At 41.1% G+C, this 18,236-nt stretch overlaps 1 pseudogene; it reads right to left on the minus strand.

The window, feature by feature from the left end:
- The window catches only part of LOC105807531, a 46,321-nt pseudogene extending 31,166 nt beyond the window's left edge, over positions 1 to 15,155 (minus strand).
- Positions 15,156 to 18,236: the final 3,081 nt, after the last annotated feature.

Raw genomic sequence — 18,236 nt, forward strand, 5'->3', positions numbered from 1 at the left:
TCGAACTCCTGAACTCAAACAATCCGCCCGCCTCGGCCTCCCAGAGTGCTAGGATTACAGGCGTGAGCCACCGCGCCTGGCCTTCTCTATTGTTTTTCTGAGCCAGCCAGAATTTTGCTCAGGACTCAGTGTTTTGTGTGTGAGTTTGTTTGACCTTTACTTCTCCCCAATAAATATAGGCTGTTAGGGGAATTTCCACAATGCAAAGTCTCTCTTGTCCCCACTGTCGCAGATACAGATTATTTTCTGCAAATACAATTTATCTATGTGATGCACGTGCTGCACCTTCTCTGCTTCTTAGAACCAGATGGGGTCCAGGGAAGCTCCTGCAACCAGCCTGTAAATTTTATTCCTGTCTTTGAAACAAGAAATTTAAACTCTACACAAGAGTTTTAAACCTTTTAAACTTCAAAATGTATATTTTGCTACTTTACCCTAACCTTGACTCAAAGCCAATTCCAAACCCTAAATCTAATAAAATATTTCTAAAATCTACACCCTTAACATTCACCCATACTCAATCCCTCCACTTATTTTGTAATTTAGGAATTTGTCTTATACTTTCTTTTCCTTATTCTGCTTCTTACTTTTGGACGATTACCTCCCCAAAAAGGAAAAATGATAACTTTCCCACATTCAAATCTTAAGTCCTGCTACATTCTTAGTGATAAACTCATATTTTTTTTTTTTTTTTTTTGAGACCGAGTCTCACTCTGTTGCCCTGAGTAGAGTGCCGTGGCATCAGCCTAGCTCACAGCAACCTCGAACTCCTGGGCTTAAGCGATCCTACTGCCTCAGCCTCCCGAGTAGCTGGGACTACAGGTATGCACCACCATGCCTGGCTAATTTTTTCTATATTTTTAGTTGTCCAGCTAATTTCTTTCTATTTTTAGTAGAGACAGGGTCTCGCTCTTGCTCAGGCTGGTCTCGAACTACTGAGCTCAAACGATCCACCCGCCTCAGCCTCCCAGAGTGCTAGGATTACAGGTGGGAGGCACCGCACCCGGCCGATAACCTAATTTTTGAAGATACTGTGCTTCAAAGTACAGTATCTTTGAATTGTCTCTGTATTTTGAAGATACATGTACTTGAAAAACTGTTTGGCGATGTGTCTCCACTAACATTCAGTTACCAGGTGAAACTCATCTTGGTTTAAAGTATTTTCACAACACTTTAATCTTTTGTGTGGTTACCATTGTGTGGCTTTATGTCTCCAATGTTAAAAAAAAAATGTTAGCAAGAACTTTGAAAGTGTTTCACTAAAGCAAAATATACTAAGGAAAATAATAACATGAATATTAAAGTTCAGAATGTCATAAATATAAAAATTAACAAGACTCCCATTTTCGGATAAGTAAATAGGCAAATGTGATAATTTCATAGAAAAAAGTGAAAAAGAAAAATATGAATAGAAGTGTGAAAGTGATTATCTGAAAATTAGCAATCCAGCTATTCTTTTTTCACACTGCGTTATCTTTTAAGAAACTATCAAGGCCAGGCGCGGTGGCTCACACCTGTAATCCTAGCACTCTGCGAGGCTGAGGTGGGAGGATTGCTCAAGGTCAGGAGTTCAAGGCCAGCCTGAGCAAGAGTGAGACCCTGTCTCTATCATTAAAAAAAAAAAAAGAAAGAAACTATTGAGTTTTGGCATTAAAGTTAATGGTGCTTTCATTTTGATTTCTAATAAAACATTGTGACCTCTGGCAAACCAATTAAATTTTTCATCACTAGAACAAAACAGTATAGTATAAAATTAAATAGTTCTTTTGCTTAAGTCAGAAAGAAGCTGAAACTACAGATGTTTATTCAGATTTGCACTCCTTATATACTAAAATGTGTAGTTCTCACTATTGTCAAAAGGTTTGTGAAAACCAGCTGGGAAGTTATTGAACATACACTCAGAGAGAAAGCAAAACAAGCTATTGGCAAAATTAAATCGTCAAGTTACTTGTATGACATTGTGTTAACTTCAGTAGCTTTCGTTGTGAAAGAGGAATTACTATTCTGTGTGCAGGCTAGCAAATACCCTGCTCAGATTTGAATGAAGCCACTAACACCTGCTTCTGCCACAAAACATGTCCTATCAAAGGTGCCAACCATCTTCATCTTGCCAAATCTAATGATTAGTCCTCTGTCCAAATCATCATTAATCCCTTAGTAGTAGCTGACCACACCTTCCTTTTTGAAACATTTTCTTCTCTAAGCTTTCCTGAAACCACAATCTGTTTCCCTCCTTCATCACTAGCTGCTCCTTCTCATCGTCTTGCTAGTACCTACCTCTTTCTGTGCCTGTCTTCTAAATGTTAGGACTTTCTAGAGCTGGGTCCTTGATGCTCTCCTCTTTTTGTGTCTACACTCTTTCCCCGTGTAATCTCAACCAGTCCCATGGCTTCATGACAACTATATACTACAGATTCCCAGATGGATACCTACAGCCCTGTTTTCTTCCCTGAACTCCAGATACATATACCAATTTTTTTTATTTCAGCATATTATGGGGGTACAGATGTTTAGGTTACGTATGTTGCCCTTGCCCTCCTCCCCCCTCAAGTCCGTGCTTCAAGCGTGTCCATCCATTGGATCATATACCAATTTTTTTATTATCATTTTTTTAGACACAAGGTCTTACTATGTTGTCCAGGCTGGAATGCAATGGCTAATCACGGGCATAATCGTAGGGTAGTCCAGCCTCGAACTCCTGGGCTCTAGCAATCCTCCTGCCTCAGCCTCCCAAGTAGCTGGGACCTACAGGTGTGTGCCACCATGCTTGGCTCCAATTGCCTTTTGACTTCTCCACTTGGATGTTTAAAATGCTTCTCAAATTTAACATATCCTAAAGATGATTTTATTTCTCCACCCCTCCCCCCCAAAAAAACTTTGCTCCTTCTGCATTCATTACTGTCTTAGTTAATAATACCACCATCCATCCTGTTGCTTCAGCCAAAAACCCGTGGAACATCCCAATTGGTCTTCCTGATTTGTTCTTTGTTTCACTACAACTTATTCTCCATAGACAGGGTACTCTAAACAGTATCCAAAGCCATTATCTCCTATTTATACTCTTCAATCTATGTAATATATTTACAGAACAGTATATAAAATGTATTATAAAGTAAATATCCATGTATCCACACACAAAGGTTGAGAAATGGATCACAATATGCAAAAGAACGGTGCTGGACTCTCTACCTCTCACACCATATACAAAATTAACTCAAAATGGACCAAAGATCTAAATGTAAGAGCTAAAAGTATAAAACCCTTCAAAGAAAACATAGGATAAATCTTTGTGTTCACGGATTTAGCAAGGATTTCTTAAATATGACACCAAAAGCAAAAGCAACCAAAGGGGGAAAAAATAGATAAATTGGACTTCACCAAAATTAAAACTTTTGTGCTTCATAGAAATGGAACACTTTTAGGACCCGCCCGTCCTGCTCACATCTCCCTTTCTGCAGAGATAACCACAGTTCTGTGTGTGTGTGTGTGATGATCATTCTCTTGCTTTGGTTTATCGCATATTTATCACATCTCTAAACAATATAGTTTAGTTTTACCCATCTTGAAGTTAATTTATATAAATGGAATCCTGCTGCATATTTTTTGTGACTTGCTTCTTTTTGCTCAATATAATGTTCGTGAACTTCATCTATCCTGATATAGCTGTAGTTCTGTGTAGAATTTTATAATATGGCATCATAATTAATACCATGATTTATTATACTATTTAGGATGTTTTCTGTTATCAGCGCTACAATGAGCATTCTAATACATGCCTTCTGGTACTTATGTGCATGATTTCTCTATGATACATATCTAGAAGAATGTAGATATTGGACTATTTGACAAACTTGAAAATGTACATTCTCTATTTTCTAAAATGGTTATAACTAATTTAACACCAGAAGGTGAGTTTCCATTGGTACTGCCAAATTCCTTGGTACTGTCAGATTTTTTTTCCACTTTTACCAATCTAGTGGCATGTACAAATTTTTTTTTTTAACAACAAAAAAAACCCCTGTGGTTTATTAGCACCTAATATACCATACTGGGCAAAACAAGATTTTCTTGCATGTTTTCATTACAAATCTGAATGGTCTTTGCAACATTTATTATTTCTTTTTTCTGATTATTAAAAGAATTTGCATCATTGTTTATTTTTTTTCTTTTCTTTTTTTTTTTTTATTTCAGGATATTATGAGGGTACACACGTTTTGGTTACACTTTATGTCTTTGCCTCACCCAAGCGAGGGTTAAAGGCATGCCCTTCCCTCCTACAATACTCCCCGTGTCCTTTAGTTGCGGGTTTACCCCCCATCCCCCTAATCCCTGGAGAGTATTACTGCCATGTGAACACCCTAGTGTTGATCACTTAGTACCAATTTGATGGCGAGTACAAGTGGAGCCCGTTCTTCCAATCTTGTGGTGCCTCACTTTGGATAATGGGCTTAAGTTTAATCCAGGAAAGTATAAGAGGTTCTAGATCACCGTCGTTTCTTATGATTGAGTAATATTCCATTGTATACATATACCAAATTTTAATAATCCACTCATGAATTGACGGGCACTTGGGTTGTTTCCACATCCTTGCAATAGTGAATTCTGCTGCTGTAAACATTCGGGTGCAGATGTCTTTATTATAGAATGTTTTTTGCTCTTTGGGGTAGATGCCTAGTAGTGTTATATTGCTGGATCGAATGGTATTTCTATTTTTAGCTCTTTGAGGTATCTCCAAATTCTTTTCCACAGAGGTTGCACTAGTTTGCAGTCCCACCAGCAGTGTAAAAGTGTTCCTGTCTCTCCACATCCTCACCAGCATTTGTTGTTTTGGGATTTTTTGATAGAGGCCAATCTCACTGGGGTTAAGTGATATCTCATTGTGGTTTTGATTTCCATTTCTCTAATGATTAGAGACGTTGAGCATTTTTTTATATATTTGCTGGCCGTTATTCTGTCTTCTTTTGAAAAGTTTCTGTTCATTTCCTTTGCCCATTTGTTGATGGGGTTGTTTAATTTTTTCTTGTTGATTTTTTTGAGTTCTGTCGCTCCGTGAATTAGTATTAAATGTGTTTTGGGACAGGATTTGTCTTAAGAGTTTCACAGAGCTTTGCCCTAAAAGAATATGTGAACATGTTGGTTTGCATTTCGAATGCTGTTACACTCGGAAGGGCGCCTCTGAAAGGCAGTAGCGGCTGTATCCCACGAGGCGCCGTGTTTCTCAGACCTAAAGAATTGGATTTGCTTTGTAAAGCACATGCGAATCTGTTAAAAACTATAGGCTGAGAGCTGACAATAGAGTGCCCTCCGGAACAAACAGCTTCCCGGAAAGGACAGCTTCCCAAATGGCCAAAAGCAAAGCTTTTGTTTAAACCACTCTAGACTACCTGTCTCCATTCACAATAACCTAATAAACATGGAGCCTACATATCTCTGTTTAACCCCTCTGTTTAAATGATAAACTTACCTTAGAATTTAGAAATTAACCTTTGAAAGACTTTGTAACCGTTTGCTCACGTAAATAGAATTAGTTAAAGAATCTGTAGAAGCCTTCTGTAAAAGCCTTTTGAAAATCTGTTAACCTGAGAGGAACTACCTGCTGTTATGTAAATCTGTTACCCCTGACAATTGTTCACTATTTTCTATAAGTTACCATGTAAGACCTCATTCGGGGCTTTTGAGACCAATGGAGAGGTCTGAGCCCCCTGAGCTCCCGCTTTGCCTATAATCTTTATAAACTTATAAAACTATATCTTTGTCTCAGTGTATTCTTTTATTTCTTCCATTTTCCATTTCTCTCTATTATTTTCTTATCCCTTGCAACTCTACCAAAGGGACCCGGTTTTTTGCAGGGAACACTGGCCACGTTCCCCACAGAGTTCTAGATAGATTCTGGTTATCAGCCCTTTATCAGATGTGTAGAGAGCAAATATTTTCTCCCATTCTGTGGGCTCTCTATTTGCTCTAATGGTAGTTTCACTGGCCATGCAGAAGCTTTTTAATTTGATCAAATCCCATTTATTTATTTTTGTTGCTGCGGTGATTGCTTTAGGGTTCTTCTTCAATAATTCCTTGCCTAGGCTGATGTCTAAAAGGGTCTACCCAACATCTTCTTTTAGAATTCTTAAGATTTCATGCCATAGATTTAAATCTGTTATCCATCTTGAATTGATTTTTATGAGAGGTGAGAGGTGGCGATCCAGTTTCATTCTTCTGCATGTAGCTATCCAGTTTCCCCAGCACCATTTATTGAAAAGAGATTCTTTTACCCAGTGTATATTTTTGTCAGCTTTGTCAAAGATTAGACTACCACATGCGGATGGTTTCATCTCTGGATTCTCAGTCCTGTTCCAGAGGTCAATGTCTCTGTTCTTGTGCCAGATGTACAGATTTTTTTAGAGATGAGGACTTGCTGTGCTGCCCTAGTGGAGTGCAGTGGCTATTCACAGGCAGCATCAGAGGTCACTACAGCCCTGAACTCCTGGCTCAAGCGATTCTCCTGCCCCAGCCTCCAGAGTAACTGGGACTGCAGACGTGCATCATGGTGTCTGGCTCTTGTACAGCTTGTAATGTGGTTTTAGCATATATTTCCTTGGTCGACTGGTGAGATAGAACATTTTTCATGTGTCTATCTACTATTTGGATTTTCTCTTTGCGGAAGTGCCCACTCAAGTATTTTGTTAATTTTCCAATTGTGTTTGTCTTTTATCATATTGATTTTTAAACTCTAGATACCCATCCTCTTTAGTTACTTGTATTACAGATATTTTCCCCAAATCCATGGCTCCAAACTAATCTATTAAAAATGCATATCAGATCCTGTTACATCCTTGTTTAACACCCTTCAATATGTCCTGATTGCACTTAGCTGTAAAATCTCAATCTCTCTGATCCTCAAGGCTCTATATGATCTAGTCCTCACCTACCTCTTTGTCTTTATCTCCTTCCTCCCCAAACATCAACAACATCAACCTTCTTTTTGTTCCTCAATTATATGTGTGAGATAGATTTGCACTCCTTCTTTTGCACAACTTTGGACAAGTATCAGTTCTTGGCAAGTGCTCACTTGTACTGCTGCTTCTCTGCAGGAAGCTGAAAGGCCCAGCTGCAAATTGCGTAACCTAGCTCTGGTAAAACATTTTCTTGCAGTTGTGCAAGACCAGGAAAAAAAATAATAACCTCAACTACAAAAGAGGAAGAGAAAAACTAACTTGGGTAATATCTTTTGTTAAAGCTTGTATCTGATGGAAAAATCACCAGCTTGAGTAGTAGACCAGATGTCACACAAAAGGAGAATTATATAAGCATAGAAGAAGCCCTTGAGGTGAGACAAGGTCCCACCTCATCCTGGCTGCAGGTCTGTTGGAGACCACACACTGAGTGGCTTGAAGTCTAGGAAAACCGTGCATTCCTGGGAAAAAAAAAAACAATACGAAATAGCCCACCTGAAAATATAGGCTATTTCTCTATCTTTCATTAAAAGTTCTGCAATTAAATTCTGTACCCTTTGTTAATAGATGGACAATGATTAAAAATCCACTATGAAAATTCAGGTATTAGGTGGCCACGTGCTATAGGGACATTGAGGTCCATGCCCAATCTGAGGGATCGATCATGATTGATCTAAGTCAAAGATAATGTCTCATTTCTCTTGGTAATGGTCAGTTTAATAATGGTAGGTGCTGTAATACTGGGGGTGTTGCTGGGGGTTCTTCTAGGCAAAGATTTTGTGCTCTTAAAAAGAGAGATGTGAGAAAAAACAAGCATGCTTACCTGCCTCTAGACACCTAGTGCAAGGATGTATCGCATGGACCTATAGAGCCACCTTGCCAGCACTAGGAGAAAACTCAAGGGAACCAGAGAGATGCTGAGCTGGAGTCATAGTGTTACTGAGCCACTGAATAACCAACCCTGGAACCATCCTGTTCTGACTTTTCATGTGAGATTTTAAAAACTTCATTTTTTTTAGGGCATAATCAAACACATTAATATTTCTGCATTGAAAGGTATTGTGGTGGATAGACTCTTAGGGTGGCCCCATGATTCCCGCCTCCTGGCGTTTACTCCCTTATGGGAACTTTTCTCCTTGAGTGTGGGCGGGACCTGTGGCTTGCTTCTAACTGAAATAAACAGTAAAGATGATGGGATGTTTGTGGTTACATGTACAGGATTGTGATTGTGTTGCATAAACGGTAGCACCCATCTTGCTGGAGGCGCTCTCTCTTCCTCCCTCGATTTGACATTTAGGAAGCAGGTGGCCATTTTAGGGGGCTATAGGCACGAATATAGGCAGCCTCTAAGAGCTGAGGGCAGCCGACAGCCGATAGCCAACAAAAGACCTTGAGGCCCTCAGTCCCATGACCTCAAGGAACTGAATTCTGCCATTAACTTGAGTGAACTTGGAACCCAGGTGAGACCCTAAGCAGAGGACCTAGCTGAGCAGGCTCAGACTCCTGATCCACAGAAGCTTAGAGATAGCAAATGTGTGTTGGTTTAAGTCACCAAGTTTGTGGTAATATTGTTACACAACAGTAGAACACTAATAAAGGTATGGAATGGATATTCATGCCTTTCCCACCTGATTTTTAAAGTTTATAAATAAAAAATTATTTTTTAAAAGTACAAATAATTTAAATAGCCTCACATCTATTCAGGACAAATTTTGTCATCAGAAGAGTTTGGGTGGCAAATATAGGAAAAGTCTTTTTGCTTTCAGAATTTTGGGGCTTCCAAATTGCACATAAGGGATTTTGGGTTTATAGTATAATCTTACGGGGTTGCTGGGAGATAGAATAAGACATTGTCTGCAAAGGGCTTGGAACAAGACTTGGCACACAGGAATGCTCAATAAACAGTGGCTTCCATCATGATTATAGTCAGAACTCCTGGGGCAGTTCCGCCTGTCTGCTCTGTTATTCCTCACAAATCACTTCCCTTCTCTGGGCCTCAGTTTCCCCATCTCTAATAGGAAGGCCTCTCAGAAGAACCTCCCCAAAAAGGGGTTGGGTCAGAAATTCCTATTTATTGAGCCCCCATACTGGGGGAGGCTCTGGGCTGGGTGCTCAGTGAGCTGTAATGTGAATTGGGGGCCCTAGTCCTGAAATTGTACACAACCCTGGGAAATGGCTTCTCCTTGCCGAGTCTCAGGTTCTCCATCTGTCAGTGGGGCTGGCTGGTCACTTCCACCCAAATACATGAGAGGATAGGTGTGACAAGATGTGCTCACTCTAGACCGGAATTATTTGTTTCTAAAATATCATTTGAGGGGAAGATCAGATGCAAGGGTTTGTCTGGCCTCTCCTCATACACACAAAAGAAAAGCTAACCCCCTACACCCTAGTCCTAACCCCCACCTCCAACCCAGCACAGAACATACAGGAGTGGCTCCTTATTTCCAGCCCAGTCTTCTGTGCAATTGGAATGGGGGCTGCAGGTCCACCTGTCCAGGCCACTACACCCACCTCTGCATTCCCCATTTCTCGCACAGTAATTATCTGTGTCCGTGTCCCTCTCCCCCATCCCCCACTAGACTGTGAGTTCATAAAGACAGACCAGACCCCTGCATGTACTTTGATAAATGTGGAATCAATGAACAAATGGGAAGAGGAGTGAGGAGTTTACCAGGTGAACAGGAGAGTGAGACAACACTTCCAACCTGGACACGCGCACAGATGATAGCCCCAGTGATGTTCAGCAGTGGTCAGATTTGGATATATTTTGAAGATCAAGCCAAATAACTTATTGGAAGATTAGAAGCAAGGAGATAAAGATTGGAAAGAGAGAAATCAAGGTTTTGTTCACTCATTTATTTTCAACTAATAATTATTGGTTACTGACTAGGTATCATGTACTGCTTAAGGTGCTTTAGGTAGAGTGCCAAACTAGAGAAAGGTCCCTGATCTCAAAAGAGCTTACATTCTAATTGATGGAGGCTAGCAATAAACAAACAAGATATTACAGAGAGTGTTAGTGCTAAGAGGAAAATAAAGGAGGGTGGTGTAATAGATATTTAGGTAGAATACATGTGGCTGAAAACCCAATTTGACATGGGGTGTCTCATAATATCTGGTATATGTCGCATGATAGTTTTCTCAAATCTTAAAAATTTTGAATTCTGAGATGTGTCTGTCCTCGTGGGTTTTGGATAAGATCTTACATTACTATCCCCATTTTACAAGTGAAAAAACTGAATTACTAAGAAGTCGAGTGACTTATAATACTTGAGGCCAAAATAAGGATGCAGACGCTGAAGTCAGAGACCAGGCTCTTAGACACATTCTGGCTCCGTGGTTCTGAGATTTAAGAGCCCAGGATGCTAAGATTCCAAGTGCTGTCACTGCCGCAACAGCAGGGTTGAAGGCATCAGAGCCCAGGCACAGGGATCCTGTAGAGGCAGCACTGCTTACCACTACCCTCCCCTCCTTCTCCACCCCTGGAGGGCACCTTCCACCTTGTGAGGGGGCTAAAGATCCTAAGGGTTAAGGCTTCCCTTGGGGAAGCCACCACCAGGCTCTGCCCTGTTCAAGACCTGCTGTGAGTTACTCCCCACAGCTCCCTCTGTTCTTCACACTGCAGCCCAAATGGTGTCAATCCCCTTCTACAAACCTGCAATGTTTCCATTTCATTCTGAATGACATTCAGATTCGGTTCTTTGATCATCAAGGTTTTACCTGATTAGGCCCCAAGCATGGCCAATGCTATCTCTTCCTACTCCATGCTCCATTCAGCCACATTGACCTCCTTCTGTCCTTCAAATGATACCAGACACGTTTGAGTTTCAGAATGTTTCTCTTCCCCCTGTTTCCAGATGTCTGCATGGCTGGCTACTTTTTAATCCTCCAATCTCAGCAAAAATATCACAGCCTCAGGGATGCCTTCCCTGACCACCTGAGCAAAAGCAAATCAATCTCGCTCTCTTTCTCTCTCTCTCTCATCATGTTCTTTGTTGTCCTTATCTTCCCCACACACTGTTTTGTTTGTGTGCTTTTCTATCTCTCACTCTAGAATGTAAGCTCCTAGAGAACATACTTGTTTACCAATATATCCTGCCCGGTGCATAGTAGGTATTAAATATTTGTTTGAATGAATGAAAGTTGTGATGTTTAATTACTTTATCTGAAAATCAGTGAACTGTATATGAGTTAGATATTATCCTGTTTCTATCCTTCTCTATTCTGCTTTGGGTTCTGAGAAGCTGACCTTTATAGGCCACATAAACTGGGATCCCTTGACTCTAACTTCTGGTTGGGCTGAAGCAGTGACAGGCACCAGCAGGAGAGCTAAAGGGGGATGGAGAAAGGGGTTAGAGAATTCTTGCAGCTCCTTCCCTGTGGGGTTGCCACAGGCTGGCTAGATCCCTTTACCAAACCAAAGGCCACAGTTCCTTTTAGGGGGCTTCATTTGTGGCCATTCTCTCAAGGTTTCTGCAACTGCCCCTCTCTTGGTTCTTTCAGGACTAGAAAGGAGTAAGGGCTTCCTGCTATTGCAGCTCTCGGGTATTTAACCACCCTAACCCTTGCTTTCCCCTAACTCTGACCTTTACAAAGATGCTTTGTAAATAGCACCTTTATTAATATCTCCTTTCTTATCCTGTTTGAATTTGCCCACGTGTTACCTGCTTGGATCCTGAGTCATATGAATGTATGACAATGTATGTCACAAACTCTTGAGAATTTTAAAGACATGGGTTTATAGCCTAGAAACAAATTAAAGTGTTTCTAGCCAATGGGAAATATTAACAATGCGTAAGAATCCATGAGCATGGGCAATTTGGAGTATGACATAATAAGAGCTACAAAAAGAAAGTAAATAAAAAGAGCATGTGTTGGCTGGGTGAGGTGGCTCACGTCTGTAAATCCTAGCACTCTGGGAGGCTGAGGTGGGAAGATCGCTTGAGGTCAGGAGTTCGAGACCAGCCTGAGCAAGAGCGAGACCCCGTCTCTACTAAAAGTAGAAAAAATTGGCCAGTCAACTAAAAATAGAAACAAAAAATTAGCTGGGCATGGTGGCTCGCACCTATAGTCCCAGCCACTCGGGAGGCTGAGGCAGGAGGATCGCTTGAGCCCAGGAGTTTGAGGTTGCTGTGAGCTAGGCTGACGTCACGGCACTCTGGCCTGGGCAATAGCGCAAGACTCTGTCTCAAAAAAAAAAACAAAAAAACAGCATGTGTTATTTTTTCAAAAGGACAAGCTAAGGGCGCTTCTAATTGAAAAGAACCTACACATGATAGGATGATAAAGTAGGGGCTCATGTGGCTTAGCTCCATTCTATTTGTGTGATGCACACATACATATATATATATCTTAAATCATTTTATATGTATATTTATTATATTTTATAATATGGGTCCATATATATCTTATATTTTACATTATGAATTAATAGCATAAGATAAGTAATTTTGTTATTCTTATATAACCTACTCTTACGCTTGAGCAACAAACTATTAATATGATGAAGTTTACTTTGTACGATACCTATGGTAGGAAATGGAGGAGGTTCTGAGCTCGAGGGAGCTACTATAAAGTGTGTGTAGCAAGAAAAGAGGAGAGAAAGGGAAAATGATATCTTGCCCTTAGCCTAGTCCTGGCCACACATCACTTGTGATACACACCAGAAAAGACTTCCATCCCTAATACCCTTGCATTCCAAGATAAACCATGACTAGCAGGAACCTGCTAAAAGCCTTGACAAACAGGAAATCCTAAAAGCTGTGCCTCCAGAGATAAGCCACAAAAAACGAGAACATCCTGTTTTCCTTCCCAAAAGGCAGGAACATCTTGTTTTTATCCAATGTGAGTTAACTGCCATATCTGAGCTATAAATATCTGCCATTTCATCTGAGCTATAAATTCTTCTTATTCTGTTTGATGAGCCACTACTTCTGAAAGCTTGATTTCCTTGAAGTGCTAGTAAAAATGTTTCCCTGTGCTCATATTTGTCTCTGAATTTTATTTTGACAAAGGCTTCCTGAACTGATTTTTCTGGGAGGTCCCGAGGTTGGGTGCACCCAGGGCTGGCTTCATGCATGTGTGACCTGTCCGACTGCTACTCCCATCCTGGTTTAATGCTCTGCTATCCCCACCTTGAAATTCTTAATCAGTTTTTAAAACCAAGCTATACTGCTGGTCCTGGGTGCACCATAAACCTCTCCCGGGTACCCAAACAGAGTAGAAAGAGCAAGGTCTTTGGAGTCTGACAGACCTTTTTATTTGGGTAAGCTCTCACCTCTGTCAATAAAATAGCATGATACCTCAGATTTGTTTGATGATTACGTGAGATCATGGGAGTATTTACCATGTTTGATACCTAGAAGCTCCATAAATAATAGTTCTAAACTGTCCCATTTTACCTTCTTTGAAGTACAGCTATACCCTTGAGCAACACTTCTCAGTATAGGTCTGAATAGAAGCAGCAATTCATTTCCATCAGGATTTATCATGAGAGAAAGCTGAGCTACTGATGTGTTCACTTCCTCACTCACCGTTCGGTCCTCCCATGAATGTCAGGCTGCACCCTCTGCCACCACCTCAATGACCCTCAAGGACCCTCCTATTGTTAAATCACTTTCAAGTCATATCATACTTGACCTCGCCATAGCATGTGACGATTTTGATCACTTGTTTATCTTCCGTAGCACTCCACTCCCTGGTTTATTCCTCGCCTCTTTAGCTACTCCTCAGTGTCAATTGCCAGCCATCTCTCCAAGGACTTTTGGAGATGAAATGGCAGATATTTATAGCTCAGATATGGCAGGATTTTTGTCGTTGTTGTTGTTCTCTACATATGTGAGCTCATCCATTCCTTTACCTTCAGTTTTCACCTATATGCTGGTGACTCCTGCTACAAATGTATAAATGTTAGGATGTTTTGGGCAGGAAGAAACAGAGAACTCAACTCCATTGATTTTATCAACAACAAAGAGAATTTACTGAATTATGAAATAGAAAATAGAGAGGAGGGGGTGGTGCTCAGGCATGTTCACTCAAGACCCTGACTGTTCCTCTGTAATTCTCATACTCTGCCTTCCTCTGTTTAACTTCATGCAACATGGCAATGCTGAGAAAAGAGAGTGTTATTTCAAAGCATCGTCATAAGTGTGGGGAAGCTTCTTTCCCAGAAACCTCCAGCAGAAATTTTTCCTTTCCTTGTTGGCCACAGACGGGTTACCATGCCCACGTGCCTATTCTTGAACCAATCCCTGTGGCTGAGGGAATGCAGTCATCCCTCAGTATCTGCAGAAGATTGGTTCCAGGACCCCTGCAGATACCGAAATCTGCATATGTTCAAGTCCTTTGTGTAAAATGGTGTAGTATTTACACGTAACCTACACACATCCTCCCGTATGCTTTTTAAAATTTTTTAAAATTTTATTTATCTATCTATCTATCTATTTATTTATTGAGATAGGCTCTTGCTCTGCTGCCCAGGCTGAAGTTCAGTGGTGCTCACTGTAACCTCAAACTCCTGGACTCAAGCCATCCTCCTGCCTTGGCCTCCCAAGTTGCTGGGACTACAGACACGTGCCACCAGGCCTGGCTACTTTTTGGTTTTTTTATAGAAACAGAGTCTTGCTTTTTTGCCCAGGCCAGTCTTGAACTCCTTGCCTGAAGTAATCCTCCCACTTTGGCCTCCCAAAGTGCTGAGATTACAGGCTTTTAAAAATTATTCTTCAGAGATGGGGTCTTGCTATGTTGCTCATGCTGGAGGGTAGTGGTTATTCACAGGCATTATCATAGCCCACCACAGCCTCAAACTCCTGCCCTCAAGTGATCCTCCTGCCTTAGCCTCCCATAGTTGAGATTATAGGCATATGCCACCACACTCGGCAACTCCTGTATACTTTAAATCCTCTCTAGATTACTTATAATAACATAATACAATGTAAATGCTATGTAAATAGTTGTTACATTGTATTGGTTTTTAAAGTTGTATTATTTTTCATTGTTTTTTTTTTTTCCCCTGAATATTTTCCATCCATAGTTGGTTGAATCCATGGACAGGCAACCCACAGATACAAAGGGCCAACGGTATCATGATTTCTTGGTTGGTTTAGGCCCACTAATCCCACTAATGCCTGAATCAATCACCACAGTAATCACTGATTATCCTTAATCTGGACCCACCTCTGAAGATGGAGTCAGTTCCCCAAATCGCATGGCTGGCACAAAACCAGGGTGGAATGAAAAGTGTACAGCAAGGTGCCCACAGTGTACATCAGATCTACCTTACTCAGTGGAAAGAGACCTAAAATAAGGAATTCTTGACACAGTTATGTTAACTGTCTGAGAGGCAGGCTTGGAGATACTGCAGGCCCTACAATCTGTGGGAAATAATTGTAAAAATTCTAAGCATTGTGATATCATGAGGGCTCACTCAGCTTTGACTTTTAAAATAAATTGGCTACAAATAAATAGGACTTTGTTATCTTGCCTTGTTATGTAGTTAATATTTTTTAAAAGGAAATAAAGAAACCAGGTGTGACAACTTCTTTGACTACCTGGAAGTGTGCAGGAACCTAAACACCTCATAAGATTGGGGCAATAACCTGTACTTTCCTAGTCTTGAAGAATCAAGTGTTAAATGGGAAAACCTAGATAGAGAGCTGTACAGCACTCAGTGGGTAGGAAGGACCTTGAACTGCGGCCCTATGCTCTGTCAAGGTCTTCCATTGTCTCCCAAGGTCTAATTGGCTCCCCGAACAGCTGCGTGTTCTTCCAAATAATTACTGTATTCTTGAGTAAATACACGTACAGTCCTATCACTATTATTCAATCTCTTCTTTAAAAGCAGCCACTACCATTTCCAGATCCATAGTTCCAAGCATATATTTTCCATAGACACCTCAAAATCCACATGTCCAAAATTTAAATAATCTTCCTCCTCTACAAAAAAAAAAAACTCTCTAATCCTCTTATTTCAATAAATGGCGTTAACCATGCACCACTCAATTCCCCAAATCAAAAGCCTAGAAATTAGCCTCAACTCTTCACTTCCCCTCATCCCCCTTCCCATCCAATCAATCTCTAAATCCTATAGATTCTACCTCCATTGAATCTGTCTATCCCACTGCTCTTATTTTAGTTTAGGCTGCCATCAAAAGATTCCTGTCTGGTCTCCCAACCTGTACCTGTGAACTCTCCAATTCATTTACCACATAACAGCTAGAGTTGTCTTTCTAAAGCTCGTCTTTCCTATGTATACCCTGTCTTTACTTCAAACCCATCAATGACTCTGCCCAAAGTCCTCCAGACAAAGCCTAAACTGTCTAACATAACACAGGCCATCATGCCCCATTTTGCTTTCCAGGTCAGCAGAAGGCAAGTAGGCATATGGCCCAAGGGCTAAATCCAGCCCACTACCTGTGTTTGTACAGCTTGCAATTTAAGGATGGTTTTTACATTTTTTAAATGACTGAAAAAGATCAAAAGATGAATAATATTTCATGACAATGAAAAGTATACGAAACTCAAACTTCAGTGTCTAGAATAAAGTTTTATTGGAACACAGCCCCGCCCAAAATCAGCCAAAACAAAACTATGGCTGATTTTGAGCTACAAGTTGAGTAGCTGTGACCAAGCTAGTATGGCCCACAAAAACTTAAAATATTTACTATTTGGTCCTGTCAAGCTAAAAAGACAACAGAGAAAGATTTCTTTAAAGATAATGAGTTTATTCGGGAGTGAGCAAAAAGAATTATAATCCAGGATGCCAAGCTAAGGCAAGCCACAGGTGCACCCTAGAAAGGGAAGGGTAGGGGTAAGCTTATATTGGCAAGAGAAAGAAGTTCAAGGAAAACTGCATGGAAACAAAGTTCACTGGTTCTGGAGGCTGAAAACAAGCGTTGGCACTGGCAGCGGTTCATTGGTGGAGGTGCTGTTGCGGGCAAGTGTCTTTCTGGAGCATCTTATCTGAATTGCTGCAGTCTTAATGTCTAGCAATACATCTTGTCATAGAAATAAGCGCGTATGTCCAAAATGAGCAAGTCACGCAAAGTATGGGATGTGTAAAGGATGTGAAGAAATTTATTTTGAGTTTTGTTTTTTATTCTTACAAAGGCCTTGAGACAGTTCTTATCTCAGACAGGAGCTCTCCTCCTTCAGGGTCTCTGGGCTCCAAATTGTCTGGGTCTGACAAGAGTGGCTTTTTATTGATAGTTGTAACTTTCACAGCCCTTCATAGAAAAAGTTTGCCAAACCCTGCGCTACATTCACTTCACATCACTCTCCAGTGTAGCCAAACCGAACTATTATATTTGCAGTTCCTAACAGACTACCCTTTTGTCTCTGACCTGTACTCCCCACCAGCCCCACTTCTCCTCCCCGCAACCTGCTCCTACTGAACTAACCCCATCGTAGCATTTAACAGCCATTCTCATTATCCTTTCATTTGTCTGGTGCACATGTTCACCACTGAATCCTCAGCACCCAGCACAATCCCCTCATTTGATGCTTAATAAATGTATTTTGATTGAATGAGCAGCATCCTGAACAGACGAACGAGAGTGGGTTCCAACTTTCAAAGAGCTTACAAAAAAGCAAGTTAAACATATGAACAAATTAACCTACAAGTTAGAAGGAAAAAAAATACTAAAAAGCAGCCAGTACCCTGTAGCAGAACCAAAAAGAGATAATTCCACCTAAGGAAAGGTGCCCCTTCCTTAGAATTCTTTCCGATTTGAATACAAGGCCACTTCTCCCCCATGATGAAATTTTTCCTGAGCTTATTTATTGGCATGGAGTGTCTTCAGGTGTAAAATAAGGCCGAATAATTCTGACTTCGCAGGATTACAATGAGTATGGGTAATTATAGAAATAAACCACGGAAAGCACGTAGCTCAGTGCGTGCTTCATTAAAAGCGCTCAACTCTTGGATCCTCAAAAACGTTGTTTAACGTTAACGGAGTCTGTATCCATCACGGGAATCTCCAATAATGCACCGCTAAGTGTCTGGCCCAGCATCCAACGCATCCCTTCAGTAAGAGCAGCGATCTCTCAGAACTTCCTTTCTCACAGGAGAGTCCTCGCGTTGGGGCGTCGCAGCTGGCTGCGCGCAGGGAACAAACTCCCTAGAAATGGCCTGGAGCTCCGCTGGGGGGGGCGGGGGGGGGCCGCCGCCCGTGGGGTGGAAGAACTACAACTCCCGTCGTGCTTCGCCTGAGCTTAGGGCTTCTCTACATTTTATCACTCCCAGCCTCTGATGCGCAGTCCTCTGTGACTCCGCCTCAACAGGGCCCTCTC

Source organism: Propithecus coquereli, unplaced genomic scaffold, assembly GCF_000956105.1.
Source record: "Propithecus coquereli isolate 6110/MARCELLA unplaced genomic scaffold, Pcoq_1.0 Scaffold16, whole genome shotgun sequence".
NCBI classification, from domain to species: domain Eukaryota; kingdom Metazoa; phylum Chordata; class Mammalia; order Primates; family Indriidae; genus Propithecus; species Propithecus coquereli.